Below are 27,250 nucleotides of genomic sequence, written 5' to 3' on the forward strand. Positions count from 1 at the left end.
TCAGAATTACATGAACAAGATGGAGGGTGTCATGTATAAAAAGTTCTTTCTGTGCTTTGTATCTTTGGTGAATTTGCTCAAACTATACCCTCATGTTACCCCTTGGTAACACGAGGCTGTAACTTCCTTCTGTATTCCTATCTTTTTAATATACTCCTTTAAATATTCAGCAAGAGTCCGGGCTATTGCATATTTATCCTTAGCTCAGGACAAGAACCCGTGGTTTTTCTGGTTTTTCTGTTTTTGTGTTTTTCCAGGAAATTATTCCCAGGGGTCTAACAAAGATCCCTGGGGACAGTTTCCCCCAAATCATAACATTTTCTCTCAAAAACTGTAACACTGAGAATGGAGCCCAGGGCCATTCTACCTCAAAGCTACACCTCCAGCACCCATTTATTTATTTATTTATTTATTTATTTATTTATTTATTTGTTTATTTTTAACAGTACTGGGGATGGAACCCAGGGACATTCTTTATTTTGAAACAGGGTCTCACTAAGTTGAGGAGGGCCTCAGTAAGTAGCTGAGGCTGTCCGTGAACGACGATCCTCCTGTCCTAGCCTCCAAAAGGCTGGGATTACAAGCGTGTGCCACTACACCCAGAGTTATGATTCTTGATATCATTTCCTTGTAATATTCTCTCTATCTCTTAGTTCATATGAAAGGCATTTCTATGTCTGGTGGAAAATAAAGATTGGGATCCAACCCTCTTCAATTTCACCTTTGAGATGGGATCTTTCTGTTCCTTTCTTTGCCATTTTGGCCTTTGGGTTCATCCTGCATTCTCAACAAGTTACCCTTGAAGTTCTTGTTCTTTCCATAGCGGCTTCAGTAGCCTTCAACTATAACTGGTTCTGCCATCTTCCTGTTGTATGTGAAACCCTGACCTGTAGTCAGCTAATCCCTTGGCAACCTGGACCTCTTCAATCTGAAGACCAATGAACTCCAACAGACAGTCTCTCTTCCCCTTTCTAATGAGGAAAATCGCAGGGTATCACTTCATAGTGATAAATGCTGTGAGCTGTGCATCGTCTCAGTCAGCTCCACATTTGCAGTACGTGAGGCAAGTCACATATAAGGAGAAAAAGCCTTATTTTGTCTCATGTCCAGTTCAAGACTGGGCAGCTGCATTGCTCTGGGCCTCTGGTGAGATGGTTAACTCATGAGCCAGGAAACAGAGAGAAGGGACTGGCCAGGGTCCCACTCTCCAGTGACCTAAAGACGCCCCCCCTAGGTGCCATCTTTAAAGTGTCTACCACCTCCTTAGAGCACCACCCTGGAGACCAAGCATTTAACATGTGGGACTTTGGGAGATGTTAAAATTCCAAGAAATAGTGTCTGTGTGGGATGAAGAAAATCTTTCTGCATCATGTGTGCTTTAAAATTTATCCACAATGGAAAGTCATGCTTTATTCAAAATCTAAACTATAAATCCCAAAGCTAGAGATAACTGGAACTACTGTCTAAAGTTTCTAAGCTATGTTCTGTGTATGACTTTTAATTTTTTTTTTTTTTTTTGGTAGTACTGGGGGTGGGACCCAGAGGCTTTCTACCTCCGGGCTATACTCCCAGACCTTTTTTTCTATTGTATTTAGAAACAGGGTCTCACTAAGTTGCTGAGAGCCTCACTAAGTAGCTGAGGCTGGCTTTGAACCTGTGTGATCCTCCTGTCTCAGCCTCCCAAGCAGTGGGATTACAAGCGTGAGCCACCACGCCCGGCCTAATTTTTTTTGAAATCTGACTCAACCATGTATTTCCTTAGATTTTGAAATAATTTTATAATTCTCATATACCTTCTTTTTTTTTTTGGTGGTACTGGGGGTGAAACCCAGGATCTTTCTACCTCTGGGCTACACTCCCAGATCTATTTTCATATACCATTGCAAAGACCTGATATTAAGAAAAATGAATATTTCATAGAAATATTAGTAACTAAAACAATGTATGTAGTTCTGTCCAAGGTATAATATGGTAGCTGTGGAATATATAGTATTGTGTGCTGTCATAGAAGAGTTAATCTGACTAAAGAGTTTACTATCCGTTGAATTTATTTTTAGCATCTCTATGGATCCAAGTACCTTCCTAAGTACTGAAATTGCGCAATGATCTTTATGCCCAAGGATTACAGATTTATTAAAGGTTATTTTCTCTTTTATATCTATCCAACAGTTCATTAATTATTTTCTTACCTGTGCCCAAACTACTCTTTAATTCACTTACTAAGATTATTTTACTTTACTGATTTTTAAAAAAAATTTTATTCAGTTATTTTTTAAAAATAGGCCCACATAGTTTTTGCTTTACATATTTTGCAATTTCTTTTGTTTAATTTAACATATAAAATAATCTTCAGTTGCTAGGTTTGTTGGCTCATATCTGTAATCCCAGCACTTGGGAGGCTGAGGCGGAAGGATCTCAGCTTCATGATCAGCCTCAGCAATTTAGGAGATTCTCAACAACCTAGGGGGACCCTGTTTCAAAACAAAAAAAAAATAACAAGGGCTTTGGGTATAGTTCACAGGTCGACATCCCCTGGATTCAATCCCCAGATACCCAGATAACACACACACACACACACACACACACACACACACACACACACACAGACACACAGGCACACACATTTAAACTACAGGCTGAATTTAAACTGTAATTGTATGCTGTTTGTTGTATAATTCGCATCAGTTGATTCTTTTCTGAGGCAGTGTGTGTGCCTCCTTCTGTTTGTAATAATTTATTGCGATTTCATCTGCCATGCAAGCTCTGCCATCAGCACTGGCTGAGGGGCTCAACATCCAGGGCCATCAGTTTCCCCCAGACAGTTCTATGTTTTCTCTCTATTTCCAGAAGTGTTTTGGTGCCTCTGGTTTCTGAACCACTCTCCTGTGGAGCTATACTCTTCCGTTCCCATTTTATCCAGATGGTTCTGGATAGGAAGGAGCTATATTCAATAGGCGTCAGCTGAGAATCTTTCAAAACACAAATATAGAGGATTAAATGTGTCCATTGGAGGGTTGGTTCCCTTACTACCCCATGCATTAACTATGCTCACATGTATGATCACATTCTAGGCCCTGGAGACAGATTGCTGATCAGAGCTTCTTTAGTTAAGGACAATGGAAACTTGTTATGTAATCTGGTCAAACACTCTCCTAGAATAATGGCAAAGTTTTCTAGGAAAGCAGGTGAGTGGATCATAGCAGTGGCTTATGGGTATTTACTTTGTGCCAGGCACTGTGCTAAGGATTTAATTTTAGCCATAATCTTGGGAGGCGACTGAGAGTGAAAGACACATGCCAACAATCATTTTGCAAATGAGACAATGGAAACATACTACAGAGCTATACTACCAGCCCATTGGGGCTTTTAAAATAAATGCAGCAGCAATGATTTTTCTAATTTGTATGATAGGTGATGTTTTGCGACATTTTCTGCATCCACAAAGAGACCCTTCTATTTTAGTAGTATATATTTTAAGAAAAAGAAAGGCATAAAGGAGTTGTACTTATTGCAGCCCTTTCTTGACATAGACAGTTGCCTCTTAGGCAGGTGTGTGCATTGATTAAACAGAGGCTGAGTGTATTATTCCATTGGAAGTCCCAATTAAAGTGTCTTGTAATTTTCACAGGTTTAGATGAACTTGTGTTCTTCAGTTGTGCTTACTGTCAGCCATTCCTTTGATTTTAGTGTGGGGCAATCACTAAATTCTTGTATTTATTTCCATTTTGCCAATTAGCTTAAGTTGTTAGTGCAAATTTATATGTCCTGGTTCTTCTAAGTCCTTGCCAATTACTTTGGAACATTGAACACTTAACTGTGCTTGCTCTGGAGTACTGGCAATGAAACAGTAATTAACTGAGATAGCTGCCTCTTTTCCTTAAAAGCTAGAAAATGGGATTATACTCCAATAAACAGGTTTAAGGCAACATAATGGTAACTCTTTTGATAACAAGTTTTTACTCATAGTTAACGTAATTTTTTAAACATTAGTTAAACACTACGGAAGTGAAAACACACCAAATTATGGTTTGTCAGATATAATAAAATGCTAACGGATCAAATCTGGCTTGGCTCAGCAATGCTCTAGAATTTATATGACGTTTTAAATGAATCATAAAATGTTAATCAAGGAGAAATCTTGACCAAATCCAAGCAATCTGATTCAGTTCTGCTACAGCTACGAAGCAAATGGAATTTTCTTTTATAATTGCATTTTTTTCATCTTTTAAAAATCCATTTATGGTTATTGAAGAACAGGCTCAGAAAAAACTTTTGAAAAATGCTTTAAAATTAATCCCTTTCATCACTTCCAACATTTTGGTCATTTTCCTGTGGTGAAAAGAAAATGGGGGATGAATTATCCCAAATATAGTCTCAACAGTTAAATTAAATTTCAGAGACACTGAGGAGCTGATCAATAGATCAGCAACATTTGCCAGGTCTCTGCTACTTCATCTAGGTCAGGATGCCAAGGAACTGAACAGATCCCAAGAAGCAGAATTATGTGTGTATAAGTATATTGTGTACGTATATGTGTATACCTACATTGTTTGTGTACAATGGCGTACATAATGGTGTACATTGTTTGTGTACAAGTGGTGTGCATATATATTATACACACATGCGTGTCCTCATATGTCAGTATTTTTGCAACCCATTGTAATTTTATAAGCTGCTTAATATGGAAGCTTAAGATCGAGGAGTGATATTAGAGGATTTTGAGTGTCTATGACCTTTGGATGCTTTGTGGGGGGCACAAATGGAGGTAAAGGGGAAGAAGTTCTGAGTTGAAAACTTCTTTTTAAAAATATCTTTATTGGTGCATTGTAGTCATGCATCTTAATGGGGTACAAAATGGTGGAGACATACATGCACACATCACCCAATTAGCCCTTCCCCAACTCCCTCTCCATTCCCTCCTACTTCCCGCCTTCTTATTTGGCTTAGTGATCAAATTGGATATGTTTGTGAATGTACATCATGGGAACTTCTGAAAGTGGCACAGAGGGAGAGATGATCCAGGGAGGAGAAGACAGCATGATTTCAACAGGAGCATACCTCATTTTTAAAAGTTTTTAACTCAAGCTGGGCTTGGTGACATACACTTGCAATCCCAATACTTGGGAGGCTGAGATAGGAGGCTTGAAGTTTCATGGCCAGCTTCAGTGACTTAGTGAGGTTCTGTTTCAAAATAAAAGAATAAAATAAGAAATAGGGCTGTGGATGTAGTTCAGAGGTAGAATGTTCCTGGGTTCAGAACCTTGTACTGCCAAAAAAAGGGGGGAATTTTTAACTTTTTTTTTTTTTGGCAGTGCTAAGGTTTGGACCCAGTGGCATTCTATCTCTGAGTTACTCCTCCAATCCCACTTTTAGTTTTTATTTTGGAATAGCATCTCACTAAGTTGCTGAGGCTGGCCAACAACCTGTGATCCTCCTGTCTTAGCCTCCCAAGTACTCAGATTGTAATCTACAGTCATGTACCATCATGCCTGGCTGAGATTGATTTTTTTTTTTTGTGGTACTGGGGTTCCTGGAAGCCCTTCTACCTCCGGGCTACACTCCCAGACCTATTTTTACATTTTTAATTGGAAACAGGGTCTCCTAAGCCAGCGCGCGCGGCTAGCTTCGAACCTGCGCGAGCCTCCTGTCTCTGCCTCCCAAGCGCGGGGATTACAAGCGTGTGCCACCACGCCCGGCCTGAGATTGATTTTTTAATGTCAGTATATTCTCAATTTTATTATAAAACTTAAAACTGCTCATTTATTAAAAAGCTTATATAGCATTCATTTAGATATTTTCTGGGCTTTATAAAATTAGAGATTTGCCAGGAGTGGTGGCATGCATGCTTGTAATCCCAGTACTTGGGAGTCTGCAACAGGAGAATTGTAGGTTTATGGTCAGCCTCAGCTACTTAGTGAGGCCCTCTGAAATTTAGTGAGACCTTGTTTAAAAAAATAAAAAATAAAAAATAAGGCTCGGGGTGTAGATCAAAGGTAAAATGCCCCCGGGTCCCATCCCCAGTGCTGCAAAATAATAAATAAATAAATAAATAAATAAATAAATAAAAAATCAAAGACTTATGTGAGATTTTTCTCTCTCTCAGTATATTTGTTGAGAAAAAAGGACTTCTGAGCACTGTTTTTAAAGTGTTTTACATTTATGAACTCAGCTAATCCTTACTAGAATTCTATGGCGTAAATGCTATTATTATCCTTATTTTATTTTTTCCTTAAAAATATTATTAACTCATATTAACTGTGTAAGTTAATGGTTAGGCTATGACATGTCCATGCATGCACATATTATACTTTGATTATATCCACCCTCCCTTACTCTAACCTTTATTCCCTTCCCTTCCTTATGGAGCATTTTAACCAATAACTCTTCCCACTAAATTTGACCTCATTTGTTCTTTGTGGAGGTGATGCCCATCACTGATATTTCCTTGAGTAAAGCGGAATTCACCTTAGGTAGATTTAGATCCTTAGAATCTGAATCTCTGGGCAATGGAAATTTAGGCAATGGATGTGTTAGAGTTCCACCTGCCTGGGAAGTCCACATCTTCTCTTTGTGAGCCCTCCCCCTGTGGCTTGCAGTTTACTTCTGGCTCCTGGAGGACTCCAGTGTCTGTTTCCTTTGGAAGCTTCTGGAAGTCACATTTCTGGAAGTAAAACCTGGTGCAGCTATTCTCATGCAAACACAAACGTATCCATACGAGACAGAAGGATTTTAATTTTATTCACATCAAAACCTAAGCTGTCTATCTATGTTTTTCATCAGAAGGGCAATGGTTCATCTGAACATCTGTTTCTTTGTTTTTCTTTAGGGATTTCCAACTCCCCTCCGACCTCTGAATGTGTGTGACAAACTTCCTTTCTCTAACTTAATAAGATGTAGGATGAAATATATCCTCTGATGCTGATTTCTAGCAGATATCTCCATCTCAGCATATCAAATACTGAACCCCTGAACTTTAGGCCCCGGCCCCCCACCCTTCCTCTGGCAGCCTGTTCTCTCTCCTCCTCGTTTCCAGTGTCAGTTGACGGCACCGCTGTCCTTCCAAGCACTCATGAAAACCATGGAGCAAACCCCACATCACTTTGGTCCTCCCCATCCTGGCCTACCCAAACCTTCTCACCCTCTACTTGTAATTCCTCACAGCACCTATCAGCTTCTGACACTTTATGGTTTACACATTATAGTGGGTACTGCTTATTTCTTGTCGCAAGTGTTTCTCAAAGACAGGAGGACAAGGACCTTTGACCCAAAGGCTTAAAGGAATTCCTCCACAGAAAATACATACTTAGTATTTGTGAATCAGTGTTGAGCTAAGCCAGGAGAAGATTCCAAGAGAGACCCCTGAGTTCGTTATTTTTATTACCTAGAAGGAAGTAGAAGATGCCCTTGCTGATGCCCTTGCTGATGCCCTTGCTGATGCCCTTGCTGATGCCCTTGCTGATGATCGGATTTAAAATAGCTCCAGATTTGCTATGATTTGGCTTTCAAAGTAAGAGCGAGCTGGGTTAGGTTGATTTCTAGAGACAGTGTGAAAGTCAAATTAACTGCAGTGGCTGGAAGGCTCTAACCTGATTATCAGTATCTAATCTTCTATAGACCCTTTATATGAAATACTTTGAGAACTGGTGCATGTAGGGAAAGATGTTCACTGTGGTCTTGAGAAAATCTAGTATGTAATTTGTTGCCGTCTTTCTAACTCAGTACATCTGCCTTATTCAAAGAGTTTAGCTCTGATCCTGATGACATATTCAGTTCAGTTTGTATGATTAAGCTCTTCCTGCTTAAATTCACTAACTCAAGGTTAGAAATTAGGATTACAGAGCATTGTACTTACATCAATCCCCAAGCAAGAAAGAAAATTTAATTAGTTTTCCTTAAAACATGTCTTAGAACATGGGGAAAAAGTGATAAAAAGAAAAATCACAGCCGGAAGTGGTGGCGCATGCTTGTAATCCCAGTACTTGGGAGGCTGAGAGACAGGAGGAGCGCCGTTTGTGGACAGCCTCAGCTACTTAGTGAGGCCCTGTTTCAGAATAAAAAAATAAAAAAACAGGGCTGGAGGTGTAGCTTGGTAGAATACCCTGGGTTCCATCCACAGTATTGAAAAAAAATCACAAGATATATTATTTTCTCTTTAGAAAATTAATACAGAAGTCTAGTTTATACAATACTTGGTTTAGATAACTTGGGGTGCAAAAATTGAATTTTTATTGTGAAAAGAATTATTACTATTTTAATTTTCAAGAACACTCTTCTTTATTTTTTAATATACTTCTTTTTATTTTTATTTAAATTTTTATGTGTGTGTGTGCATGTGTTACTGTTGTGCTCTGCCACTAAGCTACATGCCCAGCCCCTTTTATGTTTTGTTTTGTTTTTTTAATTTTGAGACAGGTTCTCACTAAAAAGCTCAGGCTGGCCCTGGGCTGGCCCTGAATTTGAGACCCTCTTGTCTCAGTTTCCCGAGTTGCTAGGATTAGAGATGTACAGATTTGGCTATTTAGTGTGCTTGATACAATATTCTGAATCTCAACTTCATAGTTTTGAGTACTATGAATTTATTATTTTGTGCTTTACTTTTCATGCCCAGTGTTTCAATTTATATTATTATCTGCTTCAAATTGAAATAATGGAAATGGTTTGGATATTAGAACCAAAAAGTCATGGGTAAAATAATTGAACAATTTATAACCTAGTGGTCTATAATCTAATATAACCATCTGGAACTGGATGGAGATTGAAGATCTCCTATTGCAAAAATAAATAAATAAATAAAGGGATTTCATATTTGACAGAAGTCTAAGACACACTGTGTTATTTCTCCATGATTTCCCACCGCACAGCTGGTTAATAGCAGACTCAGAGCTAGGACCACACAGTGATGAACATCTGGGCAGACTTTTTTCTGCAGAAATGCTATGTAGTTCACCTTATGTATTTCTTTCCTTTTTCAATTTAATTTAATTATTGACATTATCATTAGAATACAGATTTTTTTTCTTGGCTAAACTCTCATTTATTAATTTTTTGGTTTTTATATTTTTATATTTTCTTTTTGAGAATTTTATTGGTACAGTATGATTACATATCATAGTGAGAGCCAAAGCAATACATTTATACTTGCATACGACATATTTTGGTGCGGTTCCCTCTTAATCACCAAACATCTCCCCCTTCCCTTTCCATGGACCTATTAGTAGTTTGTTAGTGGTACCTTCCTATATGGATATATAATATTATTTAGTTTGTTTCTTTCCTCAAGCCTCCTTCTTCCTCTTTCCTGTTCCCTCCAACAATCTCCTTCCACTATTCAACTAGTCTCATGACTCAATTCGTTTTCATGAAGCCCCTTTTCTTGCCTATTTTCTCTTTAGCTACCACAAATGAGAAAAACACACAAGCCTTGCCTCCCTCAGACTGGCTGATATCAGTATCAAAATGTTTTCTAGTTTCATTCATTTTCCTGCAAATGGCATAATCTTGTTTTTCTTTATGGCTGAATAAAATTCCATAGAGTGTCTACACCACATTTATCCACTCAGCTGTTGATGGACAAGTCGATTGTTTCCATAATTTGGCCAGTGTGTGTTATGCTGCTTTATGCATGGGTATGAATGAATCGCTGTAGCATTCTAACTTTAATTCTTTTGGAAAGATACTGAGAAATGTTATAGCTGGGACATTCGACAATTCCATCCCTAGGTTTTTGAGTCAACTCCAGGCAGATTTCCATAGTGGCTGAACTAATTTACAGTCTGACCAATAGTTAACAAGGGTTTGATTTTCCACACATTGTTTTGATGTTAGAGAAAAAAGCAAGTTTAAAATAAATATTTTACCTTTTCCTGATTCCTTTTGTACAAACAGTCCTTGTTAAAGCATACCTGCGTGTTCTTCTTATATCCAAAAGCCAGTATTTCAAGAACTGGAGACCTATTAAGAGTTTGCCCTCCCTTTTCCCACTTGTGGGATGCCTCCAGCCTGTCTGAACCTCTCTTCGCCTCTGGTGTGACGCCTGACTTACCTGGTCAGTCTCTGCCTTCTTGCTAGTGACTGCAGTCTGGGAGGACAAAAGAGGCCTCAGCTCTGTGCAGGTGCCCGGCTTGGTTTCAGTTTCAGTTCTCAGAAGCTGAATTTTGACCTGAAGGAGGCAGTTCTGTGGACTTTTGCTTGGCAGAGGAGTACGTTCTTGATTTTGGAGAAATCATTCGTACAAGGAAGTGGTTTGTATCCAAGAGATGTCATGTTTCAAATACAGTTAGTAGAAGCATTAAACAGAGTTGTTCAATTTGAATGCACTGGAAAGAGAAAACAGAAATTTGTTAATTATTCTGGAGAGTGGGATGTGCAGATTGGTCAGTGGAGAGAAGTATACTGAGAGAGAAGAGAGAGAGAGAGAGAGAGAGAGAGAGAGAGAGAGAGAGAGAGAGAGAGAGAGAGAGAGAAGAAGAAGAAGAAGAAGAAGAAGAAGAAGAAGAAGAAGAAGAAGAAGAAGAAGAAGAAGAGAAGAGAAAGGTACTAAGCTACTGAATGTATCTTGTTCAGTCTCAAAAGTATGATTAGTGCCAGAAATAGCCTTAAAGCAGGGCAGTGGCACATGTCTATAATCGCAGTCTTGGGAGTCTGAGATGGGAGGATTGCAAGTTGGAGGCCAGTTCAAGCTGACCTGTCCGTTTCATTCTCCCAGTCTGATCACCCCACTTGCCACCTGCCCTGCCCGCACCCACTAACATTCCTGAACTCCCTCCCATCCCCTATTTTTACTCCCTCCGTATCTATCATGATCTAATAGTTTATATCTATCATGATCTAATAGTTTATATAACTAAATGGATTATATAACTATATTATATAACTATAATGGATTGTCTGTCTTCTCCTCCAAGAAAAAATAAGCCCCATAAAGGCAGAGATGCAGTCTCTTGGCTTAGTTTTTGTTTCCCTGTCCTTAGGAGAGTGGGAAATCTTCAGGTTATGGAGACGTGCCCTCGAAGGGCTTTGCTCTAGGCCCCAAACAATGAAGCCAACCAATCATGGACTGAAACCTCCCAAACAGTGGATAAAACAAACCTTTTCTCTTTGTAAGTTTATTTTCTTTGGTATTGGTTACAGTGATGGAAAGCTGACCAACACAGTAACACCATCCCCCAATTTCATGCAAGTAGAGCTACAAAAAGAGATATTTATTCTTTTAGTTATTTTATTAGTGCATTGCAATTATACATCATAGCTATTGGTATATTTCTCTTCACTTTCTACTTACTCTCCCTCCCTCGCCACCTGTGTTATTGAATTTGATAGTTGCAGTTTTACATATCGCCATAACATTATTCAAACTGTTTCTCTTCAATCCTTCTTCTTCCCCTTTCTGTCTCCCTCTATCCAGCCCTTTCCCCCTACTCTATAGGTCTCTCTCTCTGCATTATTTAAAGTCCCTTATGTGTCCCATTTTCTAACTTCCACACATGAAAAAATATACAGAAAAAATATGCAGCTCTTGTCTTTCCTTTCTGAGACCGACTGATTTCACCTAGATACTATTCTCCAGTGCATCCAGTTTCCTACTGTTGACAAAATTTTGTTCTTTATGACTGCATACACTTCCATTGTGTGTCTGTCTATACCACATCTTCTTTATCCACTCATCTGTTGATGAACACCTGGGTTGGATACATAATTTGACTATTGGGAATTGTGTTGCTGTAAACATGAGCACAAAAGTCAACTCAAGATGGATTGAAGACCTAGAAAGTACACTAAAGAAAGTAGACTAGAAACTATGCAAATACTAGAAGAAAGCCACATATTTATTAACTTATTTATTTTTAATTTATTTGTATTTATTTATTTTTTTGGTGGCACTGGGGTTCCTGGAAAGCCTTATACCTCTGGGCTACACTCCCAGACTATATATATATATATATATTTGTGTATACATATATATATATATACATACACATACATATATATACATACACATACATGTATATATATAATTTTTTTTTGAAACAGGGTCTCTTAAGCCAGCAAGGCTGGCTTCGAACCAGATCGATTCTCCTGTCTCCACTTCCCAAGCGTGGGGATGACAAGCGTGTGCCACCACGCCAGGCCTGAAAGTCACGTATTTAAATTAGCATAGTCTCTCTTGTTTCACTTTGTGGTGGGAGTGAGTATTATAGGCACTGACTTAAAAAAAAGAGAACATCACTTGTAATGAGACCGAGAGGGACCTGGAAAGACAGAGGCATTATTAAGATGACTTCAGTGTCAGTCTGCTCTGACCCAGGATTTCCCCCTTCATCCAGCTTGTGGTTAGCAGACTTTCTTCTTCTAGTTCTGTGCCTGTTACTAATTTAGGATATTGGACAGATCACTGTCTTACATTCATTGTCAATGGCACGAGGATAAGAATTATTTGCTTTTCTTGTCTTGCAAAGCTGTTCAAGATAACCTCACATAAGACATATTAAACAGTTTTAGAAGCTTAAGATGCCACACACTTGGAAATACATTATTGCTGAAGATTTTATTTTTATATTTTATTTATTTTAAAATTTAAATTTATTTTTTCTACTTTTTATCAGGGCATTGTAGTCTCACGCCATCATGTAGCTTACAGTGATGGTGACATGCATGCACACAGCACTTGGTGGGCTTCCCCCGGCTCCTTCCCCAGGCCCTTCCCATACAGGGTATTAAGACTGACATTGGTATTCTCACATATCTGCATAATGTCAGTGGAATTATTCCCTAAATTAATTCTCCCTCCCATCCCACCACCCTCCTTTAAATACCCTCCATCACTACACTGAGGTTTCTAAATTTTTTAAAGTCCCTCTGGTATCCTTATTACTCCTCAGCTTCTGCATCTGAAAAAACAGATGACCCTTTACTTCCTGTGCTGACTAATCTCACCTAATATAATGTTCTCCAGGTGTGTTCATTTTCTTGAAAATGACATAATTTTGTTTTTTATATTGCCGAGTAGAATTCGGTTGTATGTATATTCAATAATTTTATTTATTTATTTATTTATTTATTTATTTATTTATTTATTTATTTATTTATTTATTGTGGTACTGGGGATGGAAGCCAGGGGCATTCTACCACCAAGCTACACCCCAGCCCTATTTTTTATTCTTTTAAAAAAAATTTTATTGGTGCATTATATTCATACATCCTATTGGGGTAAAAAACTTGTGTGTACATACATGTACACATCACTGATTTAAACCCTACCCAATTCCCACCCCATTCCCTCCCCATCCCTCCTTCTCTTGCTTGGCTTAGTGGTTGACTTTGATATGTTTAAGTACATTGCATGTTTTAGAGAATTTCCTTCTTCCCCCCTCCCATCCCTTCATTTAGGTTGTCTTGTTTGCTCCTCTATAGGATTTCCTTTTTCATCTAGAGTCCCTCCTATGACCCATTTCTTCTTAGCTTTCACACATTTAGTGAAAGCATCTGGTTTCTTATTTTTTGTGACTGACTAATCTCAGTTAGCATAATGTCCTCCAGTTCCATCCATTTCCCTGAAAATGATGTAATTGAATTTTTTTAATGGCTGAGTCAAATTCCATTGTGTACATATCCCACAGTTTTGTAGTTCATTCATCTGTGGATGGACATCTTGGCTGGTTCCATAGTTTGGCTATGGTGAATTGTGCAGCTATGAACATAGATACACATGCATTGGTTTGGTAGTTTGGTTTACTTTCTTTTGGGTAGATACCCAGAAGTGGTATTGCTGGATCAAATGGTAAATATTTGTTCCCATTCTTCTGAGGATTCTCCATATTGTTTTCCAAAGTGGCTACACTAATTTGCAATCCCACCAACAATGTTTTAGAGTTCCCACCTCTCCACACCCTCTCCAGCATTTATTGTTGTTTGTGTTTTGAATCATTGCCATTCTAGTTGGAGTTAGGTGAAATCTCAGGGTAGTTTTGATTTGCACCTCTCTGATTCCAATAATGTTGAGCATTTCTTCATGCATTTATTGGCCATTTGAATGTCTTCTTTAGTGAAGTGTCTATTTAGTTCATTTGCCCATTTTGTTATTGGATGATTTTTTTTTTAGTGTTGAGTTTCTTGAGTTCTCTGTATATTCTAGATATTAGTCCTCTATTGGAGGGGTAGGTGGCAAAAATCTTCTCCCATTCTGTTGGTTCTCAGTTGAGGTTCTTGAAAGTTTCCTTTGTTGAACTGAACAGAAGCTCTTCAGTTTCATGCAATCCCACATATTGATTCTCCTTTTAATTTGTTGTGCCTTTGGGGTCTTGTTAAGAAAGTGTTTATCTGTGCCTATGTGTTGCAGTGTTGGACCTATACCCTCTTCAAGGAGCTTCAAGGTCTGTTGTTTGATTTCCAAGTCTTTGATCCATCTTGAATTGACTCTTGTACAGGGTGAGAAAGTGGGATTAATTTCCAATTTTCTGCATATGGTTGACCAGTTTTGCCAACACCATTTGTTGAACAGGCTATCTTTTTTCCCCCCAGTGTATATTTTTGGCCCCTTTGTCAAAAATCAATTGTCTTAAAGTGTGTGGACTTGTTTCTGGGTCTTCTATTCTGCTCCATTGGTCATGTATCTGTTTTTGTGCCAGTACCATGCTGTTTTTATTACAATGGCTTTGTAGTATAGTTTAAAGTCAGGTACTGTGATTCCTCCTGCATGGTTTTTGTTGGCTATTCTGGGCTTTTTGCTATCCCAAATAAATTTAGGGACTGATTTTTCTATGTCTGTGAGGAATGATCTTGATAGTTTAATGGGCATTGTGTTGAATTTGTAGATCACTTTTGGAAGGATGGACATTTTAATGATAGTTATTCTGCCAATCCATGAACATGGAAGATCTTTCCATCTTCTAAGATCTTCTTCAATTTCTTTTTTCAATGTTTTATAATTTTCTTTGTAGAGATCTTTTACCTCTTTGGTTAAGTTTATTCCTATGTATTTTATTTTTCTGAATTTCTTTTTCAGTGGATTTATGGTTGGTGTACAGGAAAGCTTTTAATTTTTTAAGATTGCTTTTGTATCCAGACACTATGCTGAATTTGTTGATTATTTCTATAAGCCTTTTGGTTGAATTTGTTGGGTTTTCTAAATACAGTATAATGTCGTCTGCAAATAGTGTAAGTTTGAGTTCTTCTTTTCCTATTTGTACTCCTTTGATTTCCTTTTCTTACATTATTGCTCTGGCTAGAGTCTCTAGTACTATATTGAAGAGAAGTGGTGATAATGGACATCCCTGTCTCATTCTTGTTTTTAGGGGGAATTCTTGAAGTTTTTCCTCATTTAATATGATGTTGGCAGTGGGCTTATAGTAGATTGCCTTAATAATGTTGAGATACGTTCCTTCTATTCCAATTCTTTGAAGTGTTTTTTGTCATAAATGGATGTTGGATTTTACCAAATGCTTTTTCAGCATCTATTGAAATGATCATGTGATTTTTGTCTTTGATTCTGTTTATATGGTGAATGACATGGATTGATTTCCATATGTTGCCTTGCATCCCTGGGATGAAGCCTACCTGGTCATGGTGTATGATTTTCTTGATTTGGTTTTGAATGTGTGTTGCTAGTATATTGTTTAATAGTTTTGCATCCAAGTTCATCAGAGATATGGGCCTGTAGTTTTCCTTCCTTGAACTGTCTTTATTTGGTTTGGGTATTAGTGTGATGTTGGCTTCATAGAATGTGTTTGGGAGAGTCCCAGTTTTTTCTATTTCGCAAAATAGTTTGAGGAATATTGGGGTTAGCTCTTCTATAAAGGTTTTATAGAATTCACTTGGGAAACCATCTGGTACTGGGCTTTTCTTCGATGGTAAGCTCTTTATTGCTGTTTCAACCTCTTTGATTGTTATTTGTTGGTTTAAGTGTTCTATATCTTCTTGACTCAATTTAGGATGGTTGTATTTATCTAGGAAGTTGGCAATTTCCTCCAGATTTTCCATTTTGTTGGAGTATAGTTTTTCAAAGTACTTTCTGATAATCCCCTGGATTTCTACACTTTCAGTAGTAATGTCTCCTTTTTCATCCCTTATCTTCATAATTTGGGTTGATTCTCTCTTTTTTTTAGTTAGGTTGGCTAGTGGTTTATCTATCTTATTAATTTTTTCAAGAAACCAGCTTTTGGTTTGTTGATTTTCTGTATTTTTTATTCTCTATTTTGTTAATTTCTGCTCTATTTTAATAATTTCCTGTCTTCTACTGGCTTTGGGGCTCAATTGTTCCTGCTTTTCAAGGGCTTTGAGGTATGTCATTAGGTTATTTTTTGAAGATTTTCTGTTTTTCTTATGTGAGCACTCAGTGCTATAAATTTTCCTCAATACTTCCTTCAATGTATTCCAGAGGTTTTGATATGTTGTATCTTTATTTTCATTTGTTTCTAGAAATTTCTTGATTTCAACCTTTTACATCTACTATGACCCATTCTTCATTCAGAAGTGTGGTGTTCAGTCTCCACATGTTTATGTTGTTCCTCTGGGTCTTCTTATAGTTGATTTCCAGTTTCATTCCATTATGGTCTAAAATGACACAGGGAAGTATGTAACATTTTTCAAATTTGCTAGTGCTCATTTTGTGTCCCAGGATGTGATCTATTTTGGAGAAGGTTCTGTGAGCAGATGAGAAAAATGTAAACTCCACTGTTGTTGGGTGAAATAGTCTATATGTATCCAACAAGTCCATTTGATTAATGGTGGTCTTTAGTTCTGAGGCATCTTTACTGATCTTTTGTCTAGAAGATCAGTTTAATGTTGTGAGAGGTGTGTTGAAGTCTCCAAGTATTATTGTATTGAGGTTTATGTGTGAATTCATGTCACAAAGATTTTGATTTACGAAAGTAGCTGCACCTATGTTTGGAGCATAGATGTTGATTATTGTTATTTCCTCTTGCTGGAGTATTCCTTTTACCCAGAAAATATGACCTTCTTTGTCTCTTCTAATAAGTTTTGGTTTGAAGTCTAACTTGTCTGATATCATAGTTGCTACTCCTGCTTGCCTTTGAGTTCCATTAGCATGGATTACCTTTCTCCAGCCCTATCTTTTGTTCCTATCTTTACTTATAAGGTGTGTTTCTGATAAGCAGCTGATGGATAGATTCTGGTTTTTAATCCATTTTGCCACTTTATGTCTTTTTATTGGGAAGTTGAGGCCATTTAAATTCAGTGTGATTATTGAGAGATAATTTTTAATTCCTAACATGTTAAGATTTTATTTCTGTTTGAGATACTGTTTATTATTCTTTGCTTAGTTGTCTGCTGGATGAGAAATCTTGTTTCTTTGGTTCTGGCATGTATTACCTATTTCTTCTTTGCAGTTAATCTCCTTGAGTATTTTCTCTAGCGCTGGTTTTGAAGACATAAATTCCTTCAGTTTCTGTTTGTCATTGAAGCTTCCTATTTCCCCATCTAATTTGATAGATAGTTTCCCTGGGTAGGAAATTTTTGGCTGGAAGTTGTTTTCTTTCAGAGTTTGGAATATGTTACTCCAAACTCTTCTGGCTTTCATGACTTGGTTTGGGAAGTCTGGATTGATTCTAATTGGTTTGCCTCTGAATGTCACTTGGCCTTTTGTTTTTGTTGCCTTTAAGATTTTCTACTTGGCTACCACATTGGTCATTTTGACAATTATGGGGCGTGGGGAACCTCTTCTCTGATCCTGTCTAAAGGGAGTTCTATAAGTTTCCTGTACCTGTGTATTGACCTCTTGCTCTATGCTTAGAAAATTTTCTGCTTTTACTTCCTTGAAGAGATTGTTGATCCCTTTGGTTTCACCTTCTTTTCCCTCCTCTACTTCAATTATTCTTAGGTTAGCTCTCTTAAAATGGGCCCATATTTCTTCAATGTCAAATTCCTGCTGTTGTATTTGTTTTTCTAAATGATAAACTATGCGTTCGTTTTTGGAGTGATCATCTTCTAGGAGTGAGATTCTATTCTCCATGTGGTCTAATCAATTGTTTATATTTTGAATTGAGGCCTTTAGTTCAACGATTGCATCCTTTATTTCTTTTAGAATCTCTCTAAATTCTTTTAGAAGGTCCTGTATTATTTCTACAGTTATATTCCTGATTTGATCTTCTGGAGATCTCTGAATTTCTGTGTTATCAGGTTCTGATGTTGTGGGGTTGTGGGTATTCATTGCTCCATTGTTATTCCTCTTTCCCATGATTTCAGAAGTTTGTGCCTTCTCTGGGTTCTTCCCTGGGTCACTATGACTTCCCTTAGGGTGCTCTGGATCTTAGTCTGTGTTAATCTCAGTCACTACTACTCCTTTACTGGGTTGTATCGCAAAGTCTCAGACCCAGTGAATTAATCGAGGCTGTGGGAGACCATGGGAGTGCCAGGCTGGGTGTTTTCCCACGGGGAGCTGCAAGTAAGGTGTGGTAACTCTGCCACCACTACTCATTCACTGGTTTGGGCTGCAAAATCTCAGACCCAGGGAGATTATCAAAGCTGCTCAAGTCCCTGGGACTTCTCCTCTAGGGGCCACAATTTCACTTATGGTTATTGAGTGCGCTGACTTGTAGCTGGCGTGGTGAACTTGCTGCCACCTCTGGCAATATGGTGCTGGTGCCATGCCCTCAGCATGTGTGAGGCTGGCTGGCGTATTTCTTTTCTGGTTTTCAGCTCCATTCTGAGTCTCTGGAGAGCATGAGGAGCTTGGCTAGTGGGAGTTTTAGATCTTCTTTGTGCTGAAAAAACTGCTGAATAACACCCGAATGATCCGCAGCTGCTTACTTCAGCTCCTTGTTTACCTTTCTTCTCTGAATCCTGGTGGGTTGTTGAGTGAGCTGATCTGGAGTTGTCGCGGGCGTGGTGAACTCGCCGCTGCTGCTGGCAATATGGCGCTGCTGCTGCGCCCTTGGCCGTGAGGCTGGCGTATTTCTTTTCTTGTTTTGAGCTCCATTCTGAGTCCCTTTCTTCTCTGGAGCCTGGTTCTGTGAGGCAAGATGGCGCTGGCATGGCCCTACCACCACAATGCGGGCTGGTTTCTTTTCTGGTCTCTGGTTGTTCTTCTGGCCTTCTTTTTCTCTGTCCCTTGTATTTACAGTATTTATTTCTCTGCCGATGGTGTTTTCTGGCTATGAAAAGCGCTGATTTTGTGACAATAGAGAACGATTGTTAACGGGACTCATAAATGCTGCTTTTCTTTTCAATAATTTTATAACCCACTCATCTGTTGATGGACCTAGACTGGTTCCATAATTGACTATTGTAAATTGTGTTGCTGTAAACATGGATTTGCATATATGACTATAATTTTAGTCCCCTTGGAAAGATACCCTGATACATAATGTACATTTTTATGTATCAGATAAAATAAACTTGAATTGAAAAACAAAAATATCCCATAAAACATGTATAATTTTATTCATCTGTTAAAATAAATTTAAATTAAAAAATGAATCAACAAAACTTTTGCTGTTAAATATTTTTCCTAAAACATATTCCCATGCATAGGTAAAAAATTTAAGGTTACAGTATATAATTTCTTTAGCTGTCATTATTTACTTAGCTTTCATAGCAAACGTTTTCCGGTTTAGAGTAGCAATCATTTTTGTAAATTCAAACAATTTATTTTGTATCATCCTTTGCACATGACCATAAAATACTGTGTTGGAAAACTGAAAATGAAGTCTGGCGATTTGTGATACTGTTTTGGGTTGAGAAACTTCTGGGTTTGAAGTGAGGAGCTGGGTAGAGGTTGTCCGGGAGCCTGTGGGGAAGGCTTGGTCAGGTACTGAGCAGGTAGTGAGGACCGAGTTTGTCAGGAAGTAGCCCATCAGATGCGGGAGCCATAAAATGTGGCCATGAGGGACACAGTGTTCCCGATGACAGTAATAAATCCGTTTCAACTAAAGTGAACTGTTTGCTTAAACTTTCCTGTGTTCTGTCAGACCTTTGGCGCTGTGAGCCAACTCAATAGAGAAATTAGCTCACCCAGAAGCTGCAGGGCAGCAACACTCAAAGCACAGATTGTTGTATCAAAATTGTGTTTTGTACCACAAAGCCCTTATGAAATATTTGGCATGTTGTGCTTTAGAACTTTCTAGTTGGAACAGAATTGCTCTTTCTTATAACATTGCTCCATTCTGTTTCATCAATTACGTTCTTTTAGTATCACATTTAGAGTGCAGTATTTACCCGATCAAATCCGTACCTATTTGTTGGGGCCCACTCGGCAGGACCGAGGTGGCACCCAGGCTTGTTGCCAGCGTGGACTCAAGATGGCGCCTGGGCTTGCAGCCAAGTCACGAGGCTCACGAGGCTGGCGGTGCCCTGAGCCTGCGCAGTGAGCCCTATCAGGCGCCTTACGGATAATTAGTGACGCAACGCCTCGTGCTACCACCTGCCCGCCCAGGAGAAGGTTAAAAGGCGCGCATGCCCTAGCGGGAAAAAGGAGAAGGAGCTAAGAGGGTTGGTGGACAGGAAGAGCAGTTCCTTGGCGGACTGCTCCGGGCTCCGAGCTGGGACGGACATGTTCACAAAGCCACCATTGTGACCGGTGTGTGCTGCAGCAGAGACGTAGAGTGCCAGAAGGAGGGTTGGTGGAGTGATGAGGGAGAGGATAGAAGACTGATGTTGTTTTTACCTGAGAGGGCGTTGAGAGAGCATTAAAGAGGAACGGGAACTGTATAAGAACCTGGGGTAATAAAACTGCTTGAGGAAGATCGTGTAAGAGTCGTCACTGCGCACGACAAATGGTGGCCCGTACGGGGACCTTCGCTTTGATCAGAACCTCGGCAGTCCCAGGCAGCTGGCTGGTAAGTACTCCTTTGAGGAGGAGGCTCCGTTTACGGAGGGTTAACTGTACAAGAAACTGGGGTAACAAAACTGCTTGAGGAAGATCGTGTCTTTGATCAGAACCTCGGCAGTCCCGGGCAGCCGGCTGGTAAGTACTCCTTTGACTCCGAAAAGGGAGGAGGAGGCTCCGTTTACGGAGGGTTATTTTCCCCGATCAAAGGGGGCTCCATTAAGGAGGATATTTTTTAGTGTAAGCAAGTTATTTCCCCGATCAAAGGGGGCTCCATTAAGGAGGATATTTTTTAGTGTAAGCAAGTTATTTTCCCCGATCAAAGGGGGCTCCATTAAGGAGGATATTTTTTAGTGTAAGCAAGTTAGAGAATCGGGCTGGTCCTGATTCGACAAGATAGGAGTAAATAAGGCTCGCGGATAAGCGAGGCTCGCGGATAAGCGAGGGACAGCGCTGTGAAGGTTCGCAGGTGTTGCGACGAAAAGGTCTAAGGTTGCTAAAGTGAAAGCAGCCATTTTAGAAAATTTGAAAGCGAAAGAGATTTCTAAGAAGGAAGAAGCTCTGTTAGAATTCATAGAAAAAATGAAACGCCCTAAACCTTCCGCTCCTCCCCCTCCCTCTCCTAATCCGCCACCATAGATGGAAGACACCTGAGGTTAGTTGGAAAAAAACTTAGAAAATGAAGAAAGAAACTAAGATAGAAAATGAAGGCGCCTAATGTGTAAATAGTAATAAAGGATAGGTCAGAAGATTAGTTCCTAACGCAAGAGTTATAAAAATATACAATGGGTCAAAAAATAAGTTTTTTGTTTTTTGCATATATGTTAGAAGATATGCTCTGTGTTAAGTTTCCTAAGGAAGAAACTGCTGCTCGGTACCGTAGAGATGAGTTGTTTTCTTTAAGATCTTTGGGGAATTATTTCTACTTTCCCTCTTCCTTTACCTTGGTTAATGATAGTTTAGGTTGTTTTATTGATACCTGTTTTCTGACTTTCTGCTATGCTTCTATGCATCCTTGGAGACTTTGGAATTTCTGCTCTTATTGCTGTAGTTGTGGCCTCTGTGGCCGTGGCAGTTATTGCAACCACTATAAATGCTCTATCCTCACATGTGGCTGCTGGCATGGCTCAGCAAGCTCAATTATCTGGACTATATGTATAACGTATGTGCAGTATCAGAATTTCTCCCATGCAGGCAATTTGTTTCGTCAATTAAGCAAGACGCTTCTAGGAACTTGGAGCCGTGAATTTGAACACACCATGATTGAGCTATGAGCATCCATCGCTGCAATTAATTCTACCCGCGTGGAAGTCGCCACAGTACAACAATGAATGGACTTAATACACGGAACATTGGGTTTTTTAAAAGACTGGGGTGGCATGGCGTTCTGGGCATTCTTGCTGGTGGTAGCATGATGTTTCATGGTTGGATATATCAGGCGAACTCGACGGCGCACACTGCAACAACAGCGCATATTGGTGCAAGCTCTGACAGCCCTTGAAGCTGGCTTATCTCCCCATGTACGGCTCAGTATGCTGGATCGGTAGTCAGTGACGGGTAAGATCGTCCCCGGGACCTTTCAACCTAAGACAGGGAAACAATCATGCTATTGTTCTCCCAATGACGGGTAAGAATGGTCCTTGAGGGTCGGCAACCTAAGACAGGCACGATCCCGAGCCTTATTTTAATAAAACAAAAAGGGAGATATGTTGGGGCCCACTCGGCAGGACCGAGGTGGCACCCAGGCTTGTTGCCAGCGTGGACTCAAGATGGCGCCTGGGCTTGCAGCCAAGTCACGAGGCTCACGAGGCTGGCGGTGCCCTGAGCCTGCGCAGTGAGCCCTATCAGGCGCCTTACGGATAATTAGTGACGCAACGCCTCGTGCTACCACCTGCCCGCCCAGGAGAAGGTTAAAAGGCGCGCATGCCCTAGCGGGAAAAAGGAGAAGGAGCTAAGAGGGTTGGTGGACAGGAAGAGCAGTTCCTTGGCGGACTGCTCCGGGCTCCGAGCTGGGACGGACATGTTCACAAAGCCACCATTGTGACCGGTGTGTGCTGCAGCAGAGACGTAGAGTGCCAGAAGGAGGGTTGGTGGAGTGATGAGGGAGAGGATAGAAGACTGATGTTGTTTTTACCTGAGAGGGCGTTGAGAGAGCATTAAAGAGGAACGGGAACTGTATAAGAACCTGGGGTAATAAAACTGCTTGAGGAAGATCGTGTAAGAGTCGTCACTGCGCACGACACCTATTCAGCTCTCTGACAAATCTATGTTCCTGTGATTTTAATTTTTTTATTAAAATTATACCCAGTAATGTTGCTTAGCATCCTAAGGAGGCACTGATTGTACCTATTCTCACGGATATTTCACTTTTATTTTTATTTTTATGTGAGCTCTTTTTCTACTACCTGTTCCCCCACTGAAGATTGTTTCAAATAAAGCTGTCTGGTAGAGAGGCATGGTTGCTAGGAAGCCAGACTCATGATGGCCAATGTTGCCAGGGAGGAAACAGAGGTGAGTCCCTGATTATAGCAGAGAACTATTTTTCATTCTCCTTGAAAGCAAGTCCTCTTTATATACAGATGACAAGTTCACTAACTCAGTAGGAATAAGATTTCAGAAAGAAATATGAAATTTTAATATGTTTCCTGAGAGTGATGTAGACCTAAAGACATTTCTACAGGATGAATGAATGGTGTTTATGCCCACCTATATCTTATACTGTGGTGGAAATTATTTTTGAAGAAAAAAAAACATTGTGCAAATCTTTTGGTTTATAAAACTAGGCAAGTTCTCTAAGGGCTTGGCCTCATTACCAGGATGGGGTGAAGAATCTCTAATATTTCCTTTGTCTTCATATTTGATAGCATGCTGATCAATAAATATTTACTGAGCCCTCCTATGTGTTAGGAATTTCACTACAGCCTTTTAATATATTTTTAATTTAATCTCCTAACCCTAATGAGAGGTATTATCATTTTAGTAGGCAAAATATTCTAGCCAGTGAAGAAGGTAGGATTTGAATTCTATCCAGCATCACTAAAGTTCTTTCTGTATAAATAGCTCCTGTACTTCTATAGCTAATGAAAAATAGAATATATCACTGTTGTAATTTATATAAGCAATAGCACAAGTATTTTCTTTCTTATTTTAATAAAAATTTAAAAATCCATTAATGATAAAGTTTAATAAAATAAATTTTGGGAATGCTTCTGGGGTTTGAAAAGCAAAATATGCTAAACATTTCTTAGACTTAACATTATAAAGTTTGATTGGTGCCTTATTGTTTGTGTTCCTTTGAGGATGTTTTAAAATAGCCCATAAAATTCAACTCATCTGAAAAGAACTTACAGAGTACATACCTTATAGACAATATAAGACTGCCATTATAAAGCTTTCTATATAATGCAATGGGGACATTACCAGATTATTAAAGAAAAGCATTTTTAGTAGATAAGAAACGCCCTTGAATATTTGAAATTGGCAAGCAGTCAGTCCAATCAACCATATGTTCTTCTTCAGTGTTACTTAGATGTCTTTAATCTCTAGTTTCCTAGCACTCTTTAGCAAAGTCCCAAGACCAAAACTGAAGAGCATCTATAACTTCTACTGAAATAATGGTGTTTGCAATGTCACAAGCATCCTCTTAGTAGAATCTGAACAAGGGTATATGGGAAGTATATATATATATATATATATATATATATATATATATATATATATATATATATATATACATACATACATACTGGGGATTGAATCCAGAGACATTCTACCTTAGAATTACAATCTCAGCCCTATTTTATTTTATTTTTATTTTTGAAACAGGGTCTTGATAGGTTGATGAGAGTCTCACTACTTGCTGAGACTATCCTTGAACCTTCAATCCTCCTGTCTCAGCCTCCCAAGTACTGGGATTAAAGGCATACGCCACCAAACCCAGCTGATCACTACCCTTTTAAGAAATGATTGCTAATGTTTTAGTTCCTATATGAAGAAGGCATGAGCATGAGCCAACTGAAGAATAAATTGGCCCCCTATTGGGCTGAGGTGCCACATCTTGTAGCTCATAAGAGATTTTAGAAAACACAAGCGACTTTAAAAAGATAAAGAAATGTTGTTGGAGAGCAAAGTATATTATCTATCCGAAGGAGGTTTAGTAGCAATAACTGTGTCTGTTTTTTTTTCAAAAGTACTTGATAATTTTGTGATCATCACTAGCTACCTGTTGCTTGGTCACGGAAGATATGAATACGGACTTATTGCCCTTTAGAACTAGAATTGAGAATATTTTTATTTTGCTATTTTATATTTGCTTAAAGAAGAAGAAAAAAGTTAGATCCTGTTCTCTGAAATACCTCCTGGTTGATCACTATAAAGGGCAGGACATTTGATTAGGTGGACTAGCTCAAGTGTACCAAATACCACCCTACTTTAATAGAGGTTGCTTAGAAACCTGGTGTTTGGGGATTATTTCTTTAATGGTTACCCACAAATGTAACACTGCCAACCTCTTATCTCACAGAGGGTGTGGGCAAACCTTTAAATGACTCCAGTTTTAGAGGTTGTGACCGTATGACATCAGCTTTTGCAGGAGAGCTGAGGCTTGAACAGGGACCAAGATAAGAGATTTATTTGAAAGAGATGACTAGTTTCTTAAGCCAATGGGTGCTCATAAAACTTGACAATCATATAGTGCTTATGCATTTACTTGTATATTTTATACTTCTATTAGTACATTGCAATTATACATCACAGTGAGGTTCAATGTGATGCAAACATACGGGCATACGGTGCTTGGCGTACTTCTCTCCACATCCCACCCTGCTCGCCCCTCCTTCTTCCCGGTGTGTGCTAGAGAAACATTTGTACATTGCCAAAGCATTATCTGAGCCACAAATGCATTTTAGAGTTAGGAAGAAGGTAGAGGTATTCTTCCAACACTTTGTGATTGAAAGAATGAGATAAAATCGCTTGGTGATTTTATCTGTATGCTAACTTTTCAGGAAAAACTTATCAGCAGTTGCAGTATCTATGAAAGCTAAGGAAAAACAGCAACATTAAAATCATCTTTAAAATGTGTTATTTGTAAAAGAGCCAGCTTGGCTGATTTGAAGAATCTGATTAATACAGTGAGTCATTCTGTGTGTGTGTGGAAATTAACCTGTGTCTATCTAGTTTAGGGACACGGTGGGTATGTACAATTCACAAAGCATCCAGAAATCAATAGGATTGAACATAGTTTTATTTCAGCCTCTTGTATGTAACAGGGAAAGGTGTACTTAATTCATTTCCCAAATGTCTTTTGAGTCCTTATTTATGCCAGATATTGCAAATGTGAGTAGAATTTGCTATGCGGAAAAGCAATTTACTACAAAAATAGATAATATTTACTAAACAACACATTGCTATTGGGAGAGATTGAAGAAAACAAAACAGGATAATTTGACCTTGGTTGTCATGTCAGCCTTCATTACCTATTCAGGAAATGCAGAATATTGGTCCATTATAGCAAAGGCCTAAGAGAATTGCACATTTTTAGGTTATTAGTTGCAAAAAACTCAAAAATATTCCATGAGCATTTTAAATTGTCTTTCTTTTCCACACACATACAGAAATGGTCATTGCTACAGTTTTCTTTTTTAGTAGGAAGTAGCTACAATACAAGTAGCTACTGAATGCTATTTTATCAAAATAAGTAAAGATCTATTTGCCTTGCATGATATTAAATTAAATCTGTCTGAGAGATAAACAACTTAAATTTTAATGCTTCACATTCAAGGGTGCATCTGTGTTAATATTTAAATAATACATCTATTTTTCAGATTTTGACTCAGTGTTTTGGTTGTCTTTGGTTTTGGGCTTTTGTTGAAAACTCTAAATGCAATTAATCTTTCTCTTTACCAGAAAGGTAAGAATATTCCTCTAAATTTTGCTCAGCTAAAAAAAAAATGTGCAAATTTTACTTAAGATTCTCATGCTGAGTTATTTATTTAGCCAGTTTAGACCAAAGATTAGTCATGAAGGCAAATAATGTGATTCAATGACACCAATAATGTTCTTTCAGTATGTCTGATAGAAGGATAGAATGACGGCAGCCTCAAATGTGTGACTATAAAGAAACTGACTTTATGTTCCTTCTCACCTACTGGAATCAACCCCATTCCCCAAATCACTGCAGGCGAGGCAATCTTTCCAGGGTTTCTCTATGAATATAGGTATTTCCTTTACACTTTTATGTATCAGATGAATATGTGCAGTATAACTAGAATACATATGCCTTTGCAAAAATTTCCTCATATACTGGCATATAGTCTTGTTATACTATATCATTCTGAGTGTTTATACACACATACACACATAGTTTTATTATATGTATAATAAATATAACATGTACTAGGGAATAATATATATAAAGTACACACGTATATACATGTGTGTGTTTATTTATTGTATTTAACTTCTTTTTTCTAT

The sequence above is a fragment of the Muscardinus avellanarius genome, assembly GCF_963383645.1.
Source record: "Muscardinus avellanarius genome assembly, chromosome: 6".
NCBI lineage: Eukaryota > Metazoa > Chordata > Mammalia > Rodentia > Gliridae > Muscardinus > Muscardinus avellanarius.